Source organism: Diuraphis noxia, unplaced genomic scaffold, assembly GCF_037042655.1.
Source record: "Diuraphis noxia isolate RWA-SAM2 unplaced genomic scaffold, SU_Dnox_SAM2 contig0001, whole genome shotgun sequence".
Classification (NCBI taxonomy): domain Eukaryota; kingdom Metazoa; phylum Arthropoda; class Insecta; order Hemiptera; family Aphididae; genus Diuraphis; species Diuraphis noxia.
The window spans coordinates 12,866,830-12,875,000 of NW_028301711.1; the positions used below are offsets into that span (position 1 = coordinate 12,866,830).

General features: G+C 29.5%; 2 pseudogenes; one reads left to right on the forward strand and one right to left on the reverse strand.

Annotated features, from left to right (window-relative positions):
* Positions 1 to 250: 250 nt before the first annotated feature.
* On the forward strand, positions 251 to 1,788 carry LOC149059752 (uncharacterized; annotated as a pseudogene).
* A 385-nt stretch (positions 1,789 to 2,173) lies between these two features.
* Positions 2,174 to 3,744, reverse strand: LOC149059753 (uncharacterized; annotated as a pseudogene).
* Positions 3,745 to 8,171: the final 4,427 nt, after the last annotated feature.

An 8,171-nucleotide genomic window follows, 5' to 3' on the forward strand; every position in this document is an offset into this window, starting at 1 on the left:
TTAAAAAGCCATTTAAACCCAAGTTTGTAAAAGTTTATTTTATAATTTTGATCAGCATTATAGACATTTACAGCCGTACTACTAGCGCTACAAGTAGTCAATGTACACATTAATGTTATGATATTATTTTACGTGCGGTAAATGAAGCTAAACTATAAATTGATTAAACTATAATAATAGAATATAATATTAAACTAATATTTAATATCTTACTCTAGTCTAATACTAATTGTGTGTAGTGTGTGTTAATATGGGCGACATTTTAATTACATATGGATTTCAAACTATTTATCTAAAATTTGATTTACCAAATAATAAGGGACAGCATTTATTTGAAAGTGGACACGTAAAAAATGTTCAAGAATTAAAATTAGCAAATGGTTTTTCAATTATCAGTGGACATGTTATAAGGCAGACTTCAGTAACATCAACCTCCTGGAAAGTGACCCTTGAAGTAAGTACAAAATAGAATAGATAGTACAGTAGCTATTTTTAGAATGGTTAATGAATGTCTACTGATGATTTCATATTCTATACAATTTTAGATTGATAATTTAAGAACAGTTAACAACACAGATTGTGGATGCCCTGCAGGAGCAGGAGGTATATGTAAACATATATGTGCTGTATACCATTATAATAATGAAGAAAGTTTATCAAAGACTGACTTACCACAACAATGGGGCAGACCATCCAAAATTGGAGAAGACAAATATAAAAAAGGCAAACGACTTAATCAGCTTTTTCCAAACAAACATAAATGTTTATTGATTAATGATGAAGCCCCAATTGTACATCAAATGTTAATTGATAATTATAATATTTTGAATATTCCCTGTACTCTAAGTAGAATGATAAAATCAGAAAGTATTACTGAGGTTGAAAGAGAATGTAAGTTATGTATTGATAGTATTATAGATAAATTAGAATATGAAATAATAATTAAGAGAAACAGAGTAGGTATTCTTATCATCCATATTTTACAAACAAAATCAACATCTTGAAACTCAAAATTATGTTATATTTCCCCTCAATGTCAAAGAACATAATCTTTTCTATGAAAAAATTTGTATAAGTAAACCTATTATGTTCAATATTTTTAATCAAACAATTAATCAATCTGAATGTGAGAGGTGGAACGTAGAAAGAAAAATTAGACTATCAGCCAGTGTTAAAGCTCATAAAATTAAAATATGCAAAAGTTGGACAGATACAGGATTAAAACACCTTGCCAATATATTGCTCAAAGAAAACAAATTAGGCAAAACAGGTAATTTGAATGTAAATTATGGGAAACAAACTGAAGTTTTAGCTATTGAATATTTTAAATTATTAACTGGGAAAGATATTATAAAATGTGGTTTGATTTTTGATATTATAAGACCTTGGGTATGTGCAAGCCCTGATGGTATAATTCTTGATGAGTTTGGAAATATCCAAGAAGTGTTGGAGGTAAAATATCCAAATTCATGTAAAAATAAACCAATCATTTATGGAGGTAAAATAAATTTAAAATACTTGGAATATGATTTGTGTGGAAAAATAGTATTAAAAAAAAGTAGTATGTATTTTACTCAGTGTCAGATGTTAATACATTGTACAGGTGTTGAATATTGTACATTTTTTGTTTATAACACCATTGAACCAGTTATTATTAAAATAGGGAGAGATCAAACATTTATCAGATCTTTACTTGAAAGAATGACTTATTTTTATTTCAACTATTATTTACCAAGTTTATTGTTTATTTAATTTGTTTAGAATAAATATGTTATTGTTCTTTATTAATTTGTTTTGTTTTTTTTTTTTTTTTTTTGAAACATGTTGAATAATTATATTTATAAAAATAACTTGCTTTACATAGCTAGGTATATAATTTTTATTGAAATCTTTAAACAAGTATATAAAATATATAAGTACATAATATGTAATATTGTTTGTATGTGTTATGTATTATTACATAATTTATTACAAATGCTCATACAATAGTTTTTTTGGTTGTATATTATACTTAAACTAGTTAACTAACTTAAATATATACTTATTGGCTAATAATAATTATTGAATGTTGATTTTTGAGTTAAGGTAATTTAATAATTAGCATAACCTTTAATTTACCTACTAATTATTGTTTTAGATTAAAATTACAATACAAATACATAGGTAATCATTTTTACTTACAATAGAAAAAAATGTATTCTTTTATGATAGGATTTTGTAGATTAGTCAAAACACAGCAAATATGCATTATATTATCAATGGAAGGCATGAGGTCCATTGTTATTTTATTCAATATTCCATAGGTTTTCAATCTAGCAAACACCCTTTCTACGTGAATTCTAACACTAGCCACAGAATATGTTTCAATGACTTCATGTGCAGTGAATCTTCCATTATGAAGAATTGGAGGCATAACTAATATACTATTTGAATTTGTTTCACACTATGTTTTAATACTAGGAAACCCCTTGTCAGCTAGAACTACATCGCCAGGTTCCAATTTGCTTAAGAAGCCACTGTCATTTGTTATGAAGGTATCACTAGCTCTACCCCCATAACAGTTGGATAAAAAACATATACCATTAGGCGTAACTGCCACTAATACTTTAATTGTATAGGAACTTTTATATCTCGAATACATATATACCCTTTGCTCTATAGAGTTGGGTTGTTCGGTCTTGATTTCAGTGCAATCAATCATGCACCGACAATTTTGATAATTTTTCTTAAATGCTTCAGGAAGAGTTTCACGTACTGTGTATTTAGAAGGCCAAAATATGAACTCTTTAGTTTTTATTGCTAAAATGTGTAATGTATTGTAAAATATCCGAGTTGTAGTTTGACGACTGCAATTAAATATACTACTTATAGCAGAATATGTAATACCTAATTTAATTTTTATTAAGAACATTAGAAGCCGATTTTCTTTATCAAAACTATAGTAAGATGAATCAGATAAAAAACTCAATAATAAATAAAAAACTTGAAATGTAGTACCAGTTAGATCCTTTAACTGTTGTTCATTCTTAATTGATATAAAACCATGAAAATATCTATCAAATAAAGGGTAATCTGGACCACATGACTGATCGATTTTCTGATACAATATTTAACTAATGAGGGTCCAGATATTTGAGTTATAGCATTATTATTATCAAAACTACATTCAAAATTAAAAAAACCAGAATCAGTTCTATCAAAAGCAACCTGAGTACTAACATCACATGTCAAATTTGTATTATGAAAAACATTTTCAGATAACTCATTTAAGTTTTCAGGTAGGTAGCTCATCTTTATATTGCTTATTAGTTCTGTCTTGACGATTTAGTTCTCTCTTATACCTCGCTTTACGCTGTTGATTATTCTGTGTTTTTTACTTATATGCTTTAAGAAATATTGATGGAATATAGTCTGGACTTTGAGGATGCTTTGATGGTTTATTATTGACAAAATGATCACCACAAACCAGACTACTATTGATTGGTTGCCATAATTTCCCATTGTCACTAAAAAAATATATATATATATATATATATATATGTGAAATATAACTTCTTAGCAGTTATTGATATAGTATTATAGCGCACATGGACATTAAACTTACTCAAGACGATTTATTGCTCGAATCCATTGATTTTTCAATTCTCTTTCGTACGGTCTATTAGGAAATCTAAAAAACTTCACATTAGAAGTATTCTTGTATGTATTAGAACAATTAACAACACAACATATACGATTACTCATATTTATTACGGTTTTGAAGAATTTAGCATAACAAAAAGTCGAATTACCTAGGTAAATACTAAATACTAAATTCGTACATTACACATTACACTATTTATATACGAGTCATAACATTAGTACCGCGTATGACAACCAGAGCGCATTGTTTTCGGACGGCTGAACACTGTCTATAATGCTAAACCTATAGATACAAACTTCAGTTAGTTATTTATTAGAGTGAATCGGCCTATTATGAAACTTATTAATGATAAGGACGGGTATGAGAGCTTTTTGTGTTGTTATATTTTTATTTGCACAGCAGTGGATCTTACCATATTATTTTTGACGCTTTTTAAAATTTAAAATTTAAATTTAATTCAACGCTTGAGGCAATTGCCTAGAATATCCTTTCGCTTATTAGCCTATACGTTAGTCCGGCCCTGAAAAGGCTCAACAGCACACTTCTGACACTATAAGTGAAGTCAAATTTGCCGTCGTAAACCGCCGTTTACGTGTTAAACTAGAAATACTTGAATTACTAATAAGGTACATAATTTTACGAATCAAATACACAATTGTCAATTAAATTGATTCATAAATCATAAGTATGTACCTAGTTTAAATTACAACCATATATTTTGATAAATTGCATTAGAATTATAAGTTAATTAAATCATATATTAAGGGACACTAATACAGTATAGTTACTAGTTAGTCGACGTCAAACTGCCAAAGCAATGATATATTATTCATTAATATTAATACCATAATCATAACTAAAAAATACTAGAATCTATTCGCATCGCACGAGTATAAATACAGCATGCTGCATGGCTGACGTCCAGCTGTGACTACGATAAAATAAAAATATAGGTACAAAGAATATTATACCATTTATACCTACGTGAAGCTGGCACTACAAAGTTAGCACAACTACCTAAAACCATTCCAACAAACTCTACTCGGACTTTTTGGAATTTGTTGGAAGCTGTAAGAATATTATGTGATATCTATGCAGTTCTTGCCGCCGCGGCAACATTTTAAAAATAGCAATTACTACAATTTATGAGGGCTTACCGTCAAGACATCCTGCCGCAGAACGACGTGCACACACAACTCTCTCTCTCTCACACACACACACACACACACACACACATACATCCCTTTGATATGGTGAGAGATCCATATGGAAAACATGACCATAAGAGATCCAGCCGTTAAAAGCATTATATTTGAATTGGAGTAAGCGCAAATCTTTTTTTAAAATACATAAATCATGAAACTAAAATAAAATTACAGAAACACTTGATTTTATTTTAAATCGTCTTATATCCTTGCGAGCTCCAGTGTGTGTGACTATTAATTTAGTACTTAAAGAGATCCAAAAACTAAAATCATCAACATACGAGATCCGTTTGTGTTTCGAATTTTTAAACTACAGTACTTAGTAGATCCATACACTGTTGTCAAATTTAATCAATTATATAATTGTTATACGATTTTGTCAGATGGATCTCACAACATTGATTTAGATAGGTAGAAAAAACCATGTTTTATAAAATAAATAGTTCTACTGACTACTATAATGACTATATCTAAATAAATATAATATCTAAATATATACCTAAAGGTATCTAATATTATCATATAACAAGGTTTAAATAAATAGATTACCTTTGATATATTCTAATATCAAAATTTTTTATTGTTATGAATAGGTAGTTATGATACCCTTATTAGAATCTATTATTATAAGCTTCTCTACCTATTTGGCGTACCTACCGCATGGGTGGGGGGCTAACGGACTGAACTACTGAAGACCGTATTATTATTATTTTTTTAAAAAATATTTATCAAGTTTCAACTTTCAACTGTCGTCAACTAGGTACTAAGTAAGAAGTAAATTCATATAGACACGTCTTACCTATACCGGAATTTATTCATTTTTGCGAAAACATTGTATTTCCACACAGTAATAAAACATTTTGCATAATTTTCCAAAAATTATCTAGGTACTAGAAAAGTTGAAGTTGTACAAACATTTTCAAATAGGTAGGTAGGTACTTCATCTAAATGTCTGAAATTAGTAGATTGGACAAAATAAAAATAAAATTCTAATTAATTTTCAATCCTTCCCCTCATTGAATAACGATCCTGCGGTCACCACTGTCTCTACCTATTACCGTAAAATAGAGTAACATAGAGTTGAATACTGAATAGGTTGAATACTGAATATTTAGAATAAAATGTATTCAGTCATGATAATATTATCTTTAATTTTCCAATTTTTGCGATTGTCATAATTTAATTAGTCTACCTAGTACCTAAGTAGTAACTAGTAGAGTGCTTTGATAGAGATTGAGACACCTATAGAGGCACCTCTATCAAGGCACTCTATATAGTAAGTAAGTACCTAGGTAACTAATCCTTTATAATATACAATATTTCTGAATAAAATATGTAATTTTTACACACAAAAAACTCGGAAATAATCTAAATCAAATCTATAACAAATAAAAAAATTTCCATACGAGATCCGTGTTTTTCAATTAATTCAATTTATAAAATACTAAAATACGGTATTCAATGAGTCTTGTAAGATCCGTCTATAATATTGGCGTCCGAAACGCCACCGCGGCCGTATAACTAATCACGGGTCTTCACGTAAACTAAGTCCCTAACCAAACGAGATCCATATTTTTCTATTTATTAAATCCGAGTAAGTCAATATAAATAATGTGGATCTCACAGACAACTTTAGCTATCTTTCGTGTGTGAGATTGTTTATATGATATTTTTAAATGGATCTCGTAACGAATATCGAAAAATAAACCAATTTATATAATGTGGATCTCGCACAGCACTTTGGCTACCTCGTGTGTGTAAGATTGTGAATATGATGTTATATTTAAACGGATCTCGTACTGGATGTCGAAATAAAAATCAATTTATATATCTAGTGTGGATCTCGCAGAGTATTTTAGCTACCTACTATGTGTAACTGTGTAAGCTTGTTATTAAGATATAATTAAAAGGATCTCGTAACGAATATCGAAAAATAAACCAATTTATATAATGTGGATCTGGCAGAGTACTTTAGGTAGGTACCTAGTGTGTATGGGATTGTTATTAAGATATTTTTAAACGGATCTCGTAACGAAAGTCAACAAATAAATAAATTTATATAATGTGGATCTCGTAGAGTACCTTAGCTACCTAATGTGTGTAAGCTTGTTATTCAAATATAATTAAAAGGATCTCGTAACGAATATCGAAAAATAAACCAATTTATATAATGTGGATCTCGCACAGCACTTTGGCTACTTCGTGTGTGGAAGATTGTGAATATGATGTTATATTTAAACGGATCTCGTAATGATTATCGAAAAATAAATCAATTTATATACCGAATGTGGATCTCGCAGAGTATTTTAGCTACCCACTATGTGTAACTGTGTAAGCTTGTTATTCAGAGATATTTAAAAGGATCTCGTAACGAATATCGAAAAATAAACCAATTTATATAATGTGGATCTCGCACAGCACTTTGGCTACCTCGTGTGTGGAAGATTATGAATATGATGTTATATTTAAACGTATCTCGTAGGTAATGAATATCGAAAAATAAATCAATTTATATACCGAATGTGGATCTCGCAGAGTATTTTAGCTACCTAATGTGTAAACTGTAAGCTTGTTAATGTGATGAGTTAAAATAAAAGTGATAAAAATTAAAAAGTGAGTATACGACAATAGCTGTTAGTTGGTACTTAGTACTTACTATTGTATTGTGGAGGGGCTCAAAGGGCCGCCCTGGTCCGTGTAGTACATATTATAATAGTATAACACGATACTACTGAGTACTTGTGTTATACTATAATATAATGTAGGTATGATTAAATAATGATTTGAAAACCTGCAACTACGAGACTGGTCAAAATCAGTGGCGGAACTAGGGGGGTGAAGCCGGGGATTGATCCACAGGCGTAACATTTTAGTGCACTAAAATGGGCGTAATTTTTCTTTGGGTCTTTATTTAATGCTTGGTGGTAGAAGTTAAGAAAACATTTTTATTTCGCATAATTTGTTTATGATGTAGCGGTGATGGGACCACGTTCGAAAGAATGAAAAATACAAAATAAAGTTACTGGAAGATTATGAATATATTCGAATTAGTGTACTAAGTAGGTATACTGGCATTAGCATACCTACTGCAGGTATATCGTATAATATACAACTATGAACTAATATAGGTACATACTATAATTATTAAGATTCTGAGTGAAAGTGTGTAACTAGTGACATTTATTGGCATTTATAGGCATTTATTGATGCTGTGTTTTCGTTAAAATGTCTGATACCTACACAATAACTGTTATAAGATTATAAATCGACGTACGATACGTATATTATACCTGTATATTAAAAATGATGTTAATAGTTTATAA